Source organism: Macrosteles quadrilineatus, unplaced genomic scaffold (genome assembly GCF_028750875.1).
Source record: "Macrosteles quadrilineatus isolate MER2022 unplaced genomic scaffold, UCM_ALF_1.0 Scaffold_1__1_contigs__length_201487025, whole genome shotgun sequence".
NCBI classification, from domain to species: Eukaryota; Metazoa; Arthropoda; class Insecta; order Hemiptera; family Cicadellidae; genus Macrosteles; species Macrosteles quadrilineatus.
The window spans coordinates 97,309,438-97,323,933 of NW_026542594.1; the positions used below are offsets into that span (position 1 = coordinate 97,309,438).

General features: G+C 30.9%; 1 protein-coding gene across 2 annotated transcripts in view; it reads right to left on the reverse strand.

Annotated features, from left to right (window-relative positions):
- LOC128992984 (GTP-binding protein Di-Ras2) overlaps window positions 1–14,496 on the reverse strand; it is a 291,630-nt gene that overhangs the window by 148,647 nt on the left and 128,487 nt on the right. The gene's annotated exons all lie outside the window — the stretch shown is intronic.

Consider the following 14,496-nt stretch of genomic DNA (forward strand, 5'->3'; position numbering starts at 1 on the left):
AATTTTAACTCTAAGATGAACAGTTTGTTCCCTTGATATTGGTTTTACTATTTTATACAAATTCGTTTTATAGTGTATTAAAGGTATTTTTCACTAGGAAAATACTTTTGTTTTTTGTACGTACAGTCTACTGTAAAGAGATGGTTAGGAACACGGAGCAAGTAAAGGATTTATCACCTAAACATTTTAAATCTATAATCCATATTAAATTGTCAATTATCAGAGTAAAAAAAAAAAATAGTAGTCAATTTCAGTACAACATTTTCATCACTATTTATTTACTCATTTTACATTATTAAAAACATGTGACATTTAATCTTCACAAATAAGTTATAGCACAAATATAAAGATTAATCAATGGTCATACATATATATGAAATTAGTCATTAACATCTTTCCCCTCCTCAGGTAGAATGGCAATTTTTGTCATCGGACGCCGAAAAGTACTTTTTGGTGTTGTGATGTCAACAACTCTTACTTGTACGTCTCGACTGGGGTATAGGGCAGATAAATTATCAAAGTCAAATAAAAGAATAGTCAATTTCAGTACAACATTTCCATAACTATTTATTTACTCATTTTACATTATTAAAACATGTGACATTTAATCTTCACAAATAAGTTATAGCACAAATATAAAGATTAATCAATGGTCATACATATATATGAAATTAGTCATTAACAATCCATGTGTCAGGAAATGTGTATGGCAATCAAATTAACGGTAGAATTTCCAACCAAATAGTCTTATACTGTATCAAAAGGAAATGTACACTAAGAATCTCCATTTTTATAGATAACGCATACCTAATGGGTGCTTGGTTTACTGCTAAAAGAAACTCACAATCGCGTCTCTTAAAAAAATTGGAACGGCATGAAGAGTTTGCCAAAATTTTGAAAGGAAGCAAGATTTTAACAACATTTGGATGGATAAACAAGCCACCTACAATAACTCCCCGAGTAAATAAGAGACAACCTATCAGGATCAGCACATTTAATATCTGGGTATCCAATAGGCATAGAATATATAACTGTTTTTCTTTGGACGCTGGATTGTGAAATAAACATTTTAAATTATAATCATGGAGAAAAAAATCTTCAACCCAGGAAGAAAAATTATTTACTTAATAAGCCATAAATTTTATGTCAAAGAGAAACGATTAAAAATGTTCACGTAGCAACGAACAATAGAACCCACATGACAACATAAACATAAATTGGCATAACAAAGGAAACATAAACGGACAAGGGTAAAGATTTAATAACCATAGGTTATATATTCTGTTGGCTGATGTAATATATAATACCTTAAAAATAAGAAACCGATGCAAAAATTTGTCAGGTTTTACTTTAATTAATTACAGAGGAAAACATACAACAACGCAAAAGCACAGTTACAAATGCAAACGTTTTGTGCTCTTTGAACCGAAATTTCACCAGCAATGGGGGTTGTATTGTTTAGCGTTAAAAGGACTATAATCTACAAAATTTAACCAAAATCAGTCGAGCTATAATTTGAAAACACAATTTTACCGTTACTTAAGGGTTTTATGGGGAAAAATGTAATAATAAATGTTGCACCATAACTTTTACAGCAATGGAGCTTTAACAGTTTTTTTTGAGTTGTAAGGACTATATAACACATTACACTTTAATCAAAATCGTTCACGCTGTTTTTGTTTCAGTCGGATTTCCCCTATACTTTAAGGGTTTGTATAGGGAAATCACCATTAAAAATAAAAATGTCCAGGGATTAGTATCCACATAACTAATTAGTCTACATATTTTCTGTGACGGATATATTTTCAAACTACTATCTTTTCAAAAATGAGCAAAGATCAGGTGCACTCAGACATTACATTGAGTCAAGTTACCGGTTTAATTATGATAAGTTACTCAAAATAAATTAAATGGTATAGTTTGAATAACTAGCTTGGATATAAAATGTAAACAAAAAAGTCTAAAGCTTTTAAAGCTAATCGGTTAGAAATTATATGTACAAAGTGTTTGCTTCTTACCCTTTTGGCTAAACATCTTGCAATGCACGATGGACTTAATATATTTATGGATTCATATATCTTCACCCTAGTAGTTTTACGTTTATTTCTCATATGCCCATACGAGTTAGGCCTACATAAATGTATGAAAACACACACACACACACACACGTAAAGGTTAGTCTGCCAGTGCGTGTGCGTATATTCAAGCCAATGACCTTGTCTCGGATCCTGTTTTTGGTTTCGAGATCATTGATCATTGATTAGTGAGTTTCAAACTGCTCCATTGTTTGGGTTCAAAGTCGTTTGAATGCCAAATCCGCATTCTTTTTCAACTGATGCGGCAAACTAAATCCTTGATCAAGAAAACAATAATTTATAATGTCAAACAGGTTTGATATATATCATTTCATCATTGGTTCCTTCTTTTTATTTTGTTAAGTTTTTCGCTGGCAATCAATTATGGTTAACCTCTTGTAAACTGCAATTATTATTTATTACCCGGGTTAGTAATTATTAAAGCTTTTCAACTTTTGATATATTAAATGAGATTTTATCTTATACTCTTATATGAGCAATGTTTGCTTGTATGTATGCATGTATGTAACAACAAAAACAATAACAAAATTTTATTGTTAACAATTTACTAAAAATTTTAAAAATCAAGTTTAATGCAGAACTGCCAAGACAATCTAATTACGTAAAAAAATGAAATTTAAAGCCATTTTTTTATTTTGGGTTGCAAAAGTTTGTTGAACAAACTGTCTATATCGGCTATTAAACGAGTGAGTTTTGCCATCGACTGTAAAATAAATTAATTTGTTGTAATTTGCTAGGTTAAAATCCCCATCATAATAAATTGCAATTCCACTAAAACAAAAAAAAATAAAAAGCAATGTTAGTTGTAAATAAAATGTAAATATCCTTTATATTGCTTTCACAATGGAACTAAAATACACCGAGCCATGGCTCGGTCCCCAGGTTCTTTCACATAAGATATTTAGTTATATCAAACAACATTATTTGGTACTTTCCTGTTAAAGGGAACATTCATTACTATCGATGATTTTCTTCTCGATATATCGATATTAACAAATTGAAACATGTCAGCTACGATAAATAAATATTGTTCAGAATCGACAATCAACAATTAAAAAAATATTGAAATAAAACTGTTCTAAACTAACCTAACAAAACTAACCAAACTTGCTAAACTTGCTGTAACATTTAAAAACTCCATTTAATATTCTCCACTTGCCTTTTCTGTTATCAAACGGAATTTTTAAATGGTACAGCAAGTATGGTTGGTTATGTTAGGTTAGCTTTCAACAGATTCATTTCTTTCCATGTAATAGACTATATTTTAGCCTAAATATCAGCTGTCAATTTGTAATGTAAGTCATCGTAAAGGAAAAAAATCGATATATCGACAAAAATCATCGATAATAATGAATGTTACCTTTAACAGGAAAGTGCCCATTATTTTCTTTACATTAATTTACATTAGTTTACACAACGATCACAACGATGATAAGTTAACGTTTGAAGTAAAGCAAGTTAACAAGGTGGTAAAGTAAATATTTTCGATCCTAAAAATTGAATTAAAGGCTAATTAATTCATCATTCTATAAAGGCTAACTGAAAAAAACTTTCCGTAGATAAAACTTACTTACACTTTATAAAACTGGAGATACCTGCTACAGAAAGAGTTTGAAAAATATTTGGATTAAACGATCTGGACATGTCAGACATGGTAATGCAATATTCAGGTGACGTTTGGCAAGCTTAGCCAGTCAGCTGTTGTTAGCTCAATCAGCTGATCAACATCTCACATCACCAGAGTGACAAACGGCCTTGACTTTGAACTGGATCCTGGCTTAGTTTTTGTTCAGTATTTTTTGTTGATCTCAATTTTTTATAATTATTTTGACGATCGTTACCTTACGTACCAAGTTAGTATTATTTCTGAACTTAAAAATAATATAGTTCTGATTGTAAATAAATATGTGTATATGTTTGTTTAAGACCTAATCTCGTGTCCTAAGACAGCTATTTCAAAATAATAAATCTCATTGCAAAGATGTAGATATATTATTATTTTTAGATATATTATTGTTGAAGTCAAATTCTTGTATCCTTAGATAATTATTTTATTTTGGGAAGAGTTGATTGTGTATGCTTTAGTGCATGCTTTGGTTAGATTGCTCGCTGATTAGTATGACAAAATGCATGCCATGTTGAGTGAAAAACGTCCCGTTGGGAAAATACCTTATGATTATCATTTTTTAATATTTGTTAACCATCAACTAAATGTATTATAATTATATTTTTTTCGAGAATAAAGTCGACTGAAATATATTTGGTTTACATCATAACTGCCAATATTCGGGTGACTTATTGATTTTAATTCGTATTCCACATCTTCGTTACTTAGGTCTTTGACTAATAGGTCTTAACCACTTCCATATAAAAAAATATCATGTTCTCGATATCATGTATTGCGTTTTAATCTTCGTATTCAGCATTTTATTACTATAGAACGAAAAAGTTCGATTTTTTTCTGAAAAACATCTTTTTGGCAAGTAAACAAAAATTAGTCATATTGGAACTTTTCAAACACAGGCGTAGAGAATGGTTTTGTAACTACATAAAATAGCATTGTTCAAGGACAGTGTTTAACATTTTTTATGGTCAAAGTTACTTGATGTATTGTTTTTCTCTCTTTCCATCTTAAAAAAGAGTTAAACACGTATATACATTTAACACGTATTTAGAAACAATAACAATCTGCTACTTACTACGCAATCTATAACTCACCACTGTCTGCAGCGCCTTCTGTTGTTGCTGTATAATTTGTAAAACTGTCAAGAACACATTGTGCCACTCCAAGTTGAAGGCGCTGGAATTGAACTCTTTGTTACTCGCTAAATGTATTTGTTGTATCGGCATTGCTGCTGCACAATTAAGTTTTAAGATTATCAAATTCAAATCAAATATTTATAGAATACACTTTTTTTGTAGACTCAACGATTAGAGCCAACATTATTGGTAATGTTCGTAATGATCACGTATTTTTTACAAATCATCCGATGACAATACTAGTAGATATTTATGATGGAGGACAATTTCAACTATTTAATCATGTTGTGATTCCAATTTATAAAAAAGGTTTGTGACTTAAAATACCATTATTGGAACCTTGCCAAACTGTTTACGAGTATTAATTTACCTAGGAACTCCGTGACGTTGAAATGTTTTGAATGTCAACTGGATGTCCAGGTTCTCCTTGTATTGACTTATTTAACACGAGAGAACCCCGTTTATGTTATTCAACAGGGTAAACAAAAGTTCTTAATACATGTATTAAGTAAGTACAACATATTCCTTCAGAGAATATAACAAGCTCAAATTTTAATGCAATATTATCAGGTAGGCTACTAGTGTTTTCGTCCTCCACTTAATGTTTTATTTTTAAAAGAATCACTGTACATTCAACATTAAATGTACTATTTATTACCATTCAATTAATTCCCATTCAAAAACTAATTCAGAACAAATGACATTAATTTGTGTTAAATGGACATAATGGATCGCACCGAACAAGAGCCTTTCAAGGCTTACTGCGTCTTAACATTCATTTCCACGCAGTAGGGTTTGAATTATATACACAACTTGGGATCGGTAAACGTTAATAAGTTCTAACTGTGTCTATGACCGTGAATAATTTAATTTACACTGTGTTGCATCGCACTGGAAACCATTCAAAACTTTTTAAACAGTTTTATTGACCATTGAAATTGGATGTTGCAATCCCTCGTGATAAAGATTATGCATATCCGTTCATTGTCTGTTCTTTACAAAATTATTTGAAGAATTTTGTCCATAATACCTTTGACTAATAATACAACAACTGTATCCAATAGTCAATGATAATAATTAACTGATAGATTTTTATTTATTTATTTTTTTTTTATTTTACCTTTCATTATAGTGGTAGCAACTATCTTGTAGGTAAGTTAATCAAATCTATTGGTTGTGGATACAGTTTAAAGCCAACGTACTACATGTTCTTGTGATACGAGAGTAAAATAAAATTTCTCAAACTACAAAATGTAAAACCGGACACTTGACAATCGATGCAAAAGAGATTAGCTGACAGGTTACTTTAGTCCACCAGAACGGTAATCTGGTTAACTTGAAAGCTTTGGTGACGGCCGGGCTCCCTAATAGATCCTGGTTCTATAATACCTTAAATCCAGTGCCCGGGACAGTACCCATTGTATATGTTAGTGATGGATACGAATTAGTTTATAAAAGTTTTTTTTATTGTTGTTCTCGAGTTTTAGGATTCACTGCTTTTACATAACACGAATTGTTCTCTACTCGTTCTATACATGATTGGTGGGAGTGTCTTATTCACGTAGCCAGTAAACTTTCCTGGTCTGAAAAAATATTTTTGAAAATATCCATATAGTGAAAAAGCTATTTGAATATTAATAGCTTCTTGATTATTCGATCAATCAGTTTCGTCGAACTGTTAAATAGGAGTCGCTAATCGATTTACGTACCGTATTGAAATAACAACGCATCATGTAAGACAGCGTATCCGAAACATTACTGTTTTTGGTAATTCGGATATCCAAACGAAGAAGAATAAACTAATTGAAATGATGCATGATTAAATCAATCATAATTATCGGTGCAATATATTGCATAGACGATAACCCATACCAGTAAAACATTAATTTATCTTTCCAAGTCATTTTTGTTTTTATTTTTTTGAAGTTTATTTTCGGTTGTGAGTTCCTGACGTAGATTTGGATGGTAACCAGTGTATAAATGGTGTAGTACAGTGTGTGGTACTTCAGTAAGAAGATAGAGAGCAAATTTTACAAACCGGAAAATTTACAAATTTAACTCTAGCAAAATCTAAGTATACATAAGAAGAATAAATAAAAATAAGAGCTGCAGTAATTATTGTTTAGCGGCTTGAATTTAAATGGATAGTACGGTATTGTATTTCAGTATATTTTTATATACTGCATTTATGTACTATATAGTTGTATTTTTCAAAGTTGTTTTTATGCTAATGAAGACTTAGAATTCCTTCTAAAAAGTTTATCTAATAAAAGGTCAATAAAACTGCGTTTTAAAACAAAAGAAATGTAGATTACTTAATTAATTAAATATACAATTTCTTGAACCTTGGTACAGGAGAGAAAACTCATCTGTGAATAATTGTCACTTGTTTGTAATAAGGATAAAGAAGTCTTACTGTTAGACCTCAAAATCGTACTCATTCTTAATATAATAACTACATTATTACAATTGCAGGTCTCTTTAATCATACTGGATACGATATAGCTTGACAAAAATCATATAAAACACCGTATTTACACCAGTGGAAATCATAATAACAAAAATTAAATTTAAACCTTATAGATGGGGTCTTTGACATCATGGAGCTCTAAGTTGTTAGCGTGAAGCGGTCAATAAGTCTTGTTTAAATGTATTTTAATTGGTTGATATTTTTAAAAAGTCCATGCCATTAAAAGGCATGGATTAATTTAAATTTTCTCTTAAGAAAATTAATAATGCATTGCAAAACCCTTACCATTCGCGAAATGCTGCTGGTCAGTTTATATTTGACAGTAAACACCACAATTATTATCATTAGCAAAATTATATAATGTATGAGTGTCGGGGAGTCATGTTTTACACAATGCTCCAAATAATTATCATACAATTTCAATGTTCCTCGATCCTGGCCGATAGCCATGTAGTCCTACTGCTCTGCACATTTGTTTGAAATAACACCCTTTGTGTAAAACAGGTAATTAGATGTTTTGCTACCGACGCCGTTCTGTAATACTACCATAGAGTTCATCAATAATTCTACTTTGTGACTTGACTGCGATGATACTACTCAATCACACGGGGCTTAGTAACAATTGAAATAGAATAACCATATCAGTAACATGAATTCAGTGATAATACTAGCACCATTAAAATGGTTTAAAACGGAAGATAAAAAATTTATTATCCGTATTAATTTTATAATACAAATAGATATAATAGATTTACAATAAATGTAATGTTTAAAGTCTATACTTTTTGGGAAGAATAGCATTTTGAACATTATTTAAAGTAAGTAGTGGAAATAGTATGGAGAAAACAGTAAATTATTAAGATTGCCTTCCCAAGTAGAGCTCTTCAACACAATTTATCCAACACCTCAGTCATGTACATTGTATATGAAATAACAATTCACAAATATGTTCAACTGTAACCTATACTTACGTAAAACCCAAGAATAATGTATATCGAAGTTGTTAAATGTAATACAGTTAAGTAGTTCAACCTAATTATTGGACCATTGCGAGAAATACAACAATCTTAAGATGAGTACTGAGTATCCGACTGAATATCAAGTATTTGAGAAAAACTTGAAGGAAGTTGTAACATCATTATTGGGCCAATATCTTGGGCACTCCTCTGACATTAATGTAATATTTCCCGATACAATGCTATCCATTGCGTGGAATGTTTACGACAAATTCTACTATTTGATACTGTAGTAGGTAAATCTAATTTTTGCCTAGTTTATAATTTTTTGGTTAGCATACATTTAAAATACTTTGCAGATAAACAGTTCTACATAAAGATGTAAGGTAGTGTAACATTAATGATAAAAGATTTGTAATGTCTTTGGCATTACATCACGCGCTAAATCAAAGATTATATTAATCCTTTGTTTAGAAAAACGTCTGTTAAATTTAAATTAGTAATGGTATATTTCCTACGTTATTAAAACTAAGTACATTCATAGTTTTATTTTGTTTGAAAACGTTTTATAAAAGTCGTTAATGTCACACAAATAGTTTTCAGATGAAAAAGTGTTGGTTTTTCGGGGATTAAACTTTATTTTCCACTCTTCAAGAACCATCATAGATCCAGCTCTTGAGAATCTAGTCACGATTTGTCCATACTTAAAGTCTTTGGAACAGATAATTTCTCACGGATCTGTAGATAAATTATTTAGCATTGGTGTCTATGGCAACAGCAACTATGGTAACTGAGAGGGGGCTTGCAGGCCTACAACGATGTCTGATAGCTACTACTTTGGACAAGTTAAATCGCTGGGACGAGACCACCTCTAGAGGCAAGCCTGAACACTAATGTGAAATCTGTTTTTACTTTACTTATAAAGGATAACTGAGGTTGTTTTTATGTCTCAAGAGACAGATTTTTAAGGACGGATTAAGGTAAGTTGGCCTCAACACACGTTAAATTACATTTGGTTGGTAACCTATACCGTAAACCGGGTTAAAAATTCAATTTTTCGTATGAGAAAAGGACAACTAATTAAACTAGCTGTTACCCACGGGCTCCACCCCATTTTACTACATTAGTATTAATAAAACTATTGATTGGTTAAGTTAAGATGAAATAAACAAAGCAGAATACAAACAAATAATAACAGCTGAGGTATTTTTAACATTAGGTAAATGGAAAGTTCCCTTTGGAAAGCAATTACGACCTTATAGGGCAACTTATGAAATAATGGATCATTTTGCGCAAGGTTTCTCGTCATGACGAACATTTTAAGTATATGGTTTATGGGGGTGTGACTTGTAGTTTTCTCAAAAGTTCATGGGTACTTTTGGCTTTATATATAGATTATTTGCAAATAAATTGAGACGAAACCAAACATAAGCTAATAATATGTAAAATTCTATGATTCAACTGTATAAATATATTTTTTTTCAATAATAATATTCTGTTAGTAACGGTAATATGCTTCCCTATAGTTGTGTGTTATTGCACCTCCTTCTCGTTGATATACAAATTAAAAAAAAGACAAGACTAAGATTATGATTAGCAGTTTTTATTTTTTCAAGTTATCATAGATCGGTCATCAACAGTTCCCTCGTGTGTTACTGATTACACGGTGCTCAATGTGATGTTTCATATCCAGTGTGATAACTCGTTGGCCTATGTGGCTCTGTGGATCAATTTGCATCGCAGATTAATGTGTTTACGTTCATTTACCAAGAATGCTGGATCCGTCTTTTGTATTCTATCTTTTTAATAACTTTGAATTACGAAAAGCAAAGAACTGCGCCATTATGGCATCGTTTTATTTTGTGTAGTTATACATCAAAATGAAAATGTAGCTTAACCCAAGTACACTTAATCACAACATACATAATATGTATCTAAATGAGGGACAACTCATGTATCCAATACTTTAGAAAGCTCTCTGAAAACTCTGCAGTAAATTTAAATTTTCCAGCTTAATGACTTTCAATAGCAAATTAATAATAAATTATAATTCAGGCATACAAATTATTTTTCATAAAAATTATAAAAAATATAATGCAGTTGCTGTAAACCACTATTAATTTAACAAAATATAGAGACGGCTCATATGGGGAACTTGCCCTATTGCACTTGTATTGTATTACACCATCAAATATTTTCCAATGATTAAAAACATGACAATAATCTCATGAACCTATGATGATCTATCTTGAATAACATTATAAAATATAGGCAAAAGTGGGCATAAAGGCAGACACCAAACCTTAAAATAGATATAGATATAAGAAAATCCAATAAAAAATAATTTTAAGAGTTTTTTTACTAAGATATTAAGATTTTATGTAAAAGATGTTATTAAGATTTTCCACTGATTTCGTAATGGAACATTATATTGCAAAACATTACGAGAGGAGAAGAAAATAAAGACAATAAAATTACAAAAAGCCTTCTTTTTACTAATTCAACTCCCTAATAAATGTATGTTGTTAAAAATACAATTTAAATATTAACACTTGTTTCAATCAAATGTAGTGAAAAATTATCCATATAGCCCATCTGACAAATCTGGGGAGGGAACTTTAAAGGTCACTGGTGCAGAGCCCCAATTTATCTACCAATCTTACTTAAGAAACTTACTTCTTACTTAGGGAATATAGTTAGTTTTTCTTTTGATGGTTCGTCTAAATACCAAGACCTTTCTTTAGACACCTCTACTAAGCGTTCAAATTAGTGGAGACAAAGTTTCCAATTAAATAAATTTATATAGATTCCCCCATGTTAACCTTATGGGAGGAAGCACAACTTTGATGAAAGATCCTGCCTAAACTAATTAAGATTTAAAAAATGAACACCACTGCAAAACTACAGATCAGGGTCTTTTTTGACACTTAAATCATCAAAATCGGTCAAAAAATAAGGGAGGAGTTCTGTTCGCAAAAATCGGCTTAGCTTATTATATACATATATAGATTATCTAATATTATAAATCTAATGTCAAATCTAAGCGTATAACAAGTGAAGAAAAATCACAAAGAGCGACAGAACACTTTAGTTGTGTTCTCCCTCCAGGGTCCAGCGATAATCTGGTTAATGTAAAAGCTCTGACACGGGCGACCACACTCTAATTCTGTTATCTTTTTGTGCCATAATCTCACTTTTAATGCAAAGTAAATTTCAACTTTGTTTACAGTTGTGATAAAGAAGTTTGTCAGGTAATATGAAAAGCATGGTAATTCTATGTATGGTATGGTATGGTGTATGGTATTCATAGCAATATTATATAGGTATTCAGTAATAAATTAATTAATTGCAACAATAATTATTATATTTCAATTTTGCAGAATTATTACTTCACATTGACAACGTTGATCTCTGAATAGTGAATCTACGTAGTATATTCATTAGGCATTCATATGATTTGTAAACTTCATTTGTATATATCTGCACATATGAACTAAACAGCGTAACTGTACCCTCTATGACATCTATTATACTGTTAATGGATGTTTTTTAACACAAAATTAAATAATATTAATAATTAATGATGTTATAGATATGTTTTACGTATAAGAAGAATGTGAAATGAAAACATCCTACTAGAAACCGAAATACAGTATCTCTGAAAATTGTACGTTACATTTTTGTCAAAATTAAAACTCGCAGGAAATAATAATGACCCATTAAATATAACAGAATCACTATTTTAGTATTGTGAACCATTCCAGTAATAACGTCATTTAGATCCTGAGTGCTCAATGATGCGTAGCATAATGTCCACAGAAGCGTAAACAATCAGTCCATAACCAAACTCGATTAACCAGTCAACCGCTATGGCTCACATTAGAAATTAAAAGGCAGTCCCTTCCATACGCCTATAAATACAATAGCTATAATCCTAACGTAGCCATGGTTGTCTATAGTGTATTAATTTATGCTAGAAGACCTGTACTAGGAAAAGGAAGGGGTATCTTAGGTATACGTGACATTAAATGTTTTAAAACTATATAACTTCTTACAAGACAAATTTCGGCTAACAGTTATTGGTTTTAGACAATCAGCAATAATAAATACCCCCACCGCAGCAAACCTGCCGTCCAAGCGAATTTCCATTTGGCTGAATTTATTTTCAATTGAACTATTTAAATAACATTAGGTTTAACGAGTACCTAGGTTTGCTTATATGTTGATTAATAATCCTTAATATTTAACTGAGCGGAGCTGATTGAGATCGGGACTTACGCAGCCTTGTAAACTTGTCACACAACAAAGGATGAACATATTTGAGCTAAACTCACCAAGATTATTTCAACAATCAGTTGGAAGTTATTTTGAGTAAATAAATTTCAATTTGATAATGAACACACGTAAACTGGGCTTATGGTTGTCATGCTAGTTACGAAATAACAACATTAAATAAACAAAAAGGTATAGCATATGTTATAAACAAGCCAATGTACGACCTAAATACGTTAGGCAAACAAAGGACAATAATGTGTGTGAAGACCATTGACGAAAGCATACACAGCATGTATCGGGAACCCGGAAACCCCCAGTGATCAAATAGGTTTATCACATTAGTGATTTTCCTTCCATAAATCTAGATTAGATAAAACCAGTAATGTAAATTAATTGTTTGTAGCCTATTAGCGAATTGTCGATTCGATGTTTATTTTAACCTATGAATAAGCTAGAGTGTTGTTTTATCATTGACTGAAATATTTACTGGTTTTAAAGTAGGCCTATGTATCATGTGGATATGTTTGAGCGCGCTGATGTCGGCTTGATGGTTTTAGAAACATAACAAATAATATTTGTGTACTTGTAATTAAAACCAACCATTTGAATGAGTTGTTTTATCGAACTGGTTATTGATTGGCAATTTAAAATTTATCTAAAATAGACTATTATTGACTTAAAACTGTGCAAGTAGACTTCTAATCGTACAATCTGCGAGACCTGTTTCATGCATGTTTTATATGGGAAAGGTTGAGTGAGCTTACATTCACTAAATTGACTACTACTACTACTAGTACTACTACTAGTTTTTGCCTTCTCATTTAAATGGGAATAAGAACTAAGAATTTCAACTACTGTAATTACAATAGAATATTGTCAAATCAATGTTAATCTAAATAGGCTTCTAGAAACACGTGGTTTTAAAGTTTTTAACAGTGCAAGTCTATCATTCTATCATTCTATTGTAACAATGAACAGATGAGCGTTTCGTGTTGGCTACATTTGAATGCACTGATGTCAACTAACAGTTTCACACTAAATAACGGTAAGATGTGTGATCTACGATTCAAGCATATAAACAGTAGACATGCAATAGTAGATGGTCCACATGGGTTAAGGTAGTGTTTTCTACAGTATAAGTAAGAAGTTTGTTTTTGGAGTATGTTTAATCAGCGGACGACTTAAGTTGTTATATTGTATTATATTATAGGCAAATTTTTTTATAAAACACTTTTCTTACAAAGAAGATCATTTGTTACATATTTTTCACTTCGCTCAGCTGTCGGACCGGAGACGCATCAGTTTTAAACTAAAATGAATTGATGTTAGGAAAATGAACTTATCCAAAATCATTGAGCCCGGGTAAAAAAATTGGTTGTACATATTCTAGAGAAGATCTTATTTCAATACAATAATTTTTGTCCCTAAACACTTATTATAGACGAAGCAAACGTAAAACGTGCCCGGGTTTTCAGTATGGTAGTACCATTATCATTAAATAATATAGATTGGGATACAGTTATAATTTAACGAATATGAAACTTATAGTTGCATGCGCAAATATAAAACTACGTAACTTATATTAAAATAAGGATGTGCTATATTATCCATTAGTGTTATAAGAAGCAGAATACTACGTATATGACACACCAGAGAAAATAAGTTTTTAACTATTATATATGAAAACTAACTATTACAACTTTATTCAGGGGTTCGTTGCAGATACAATATTAAATTGGATTAAATTGGAATGTTGGTTATATTAAACATTTTCTTATAAAATATACTGTAATGGTAGTTTCAGATGGTACTTTCTAAGTTTCTAATGGTAGTTTCAGTTTCTACTTGAATTTTTAATTTACTGAATTCAATGGAAGAAAGTAAATAAAAGCAGGTTGACGTAATGAACAATCGTAACATCATCAATCCTGCCTTGGAG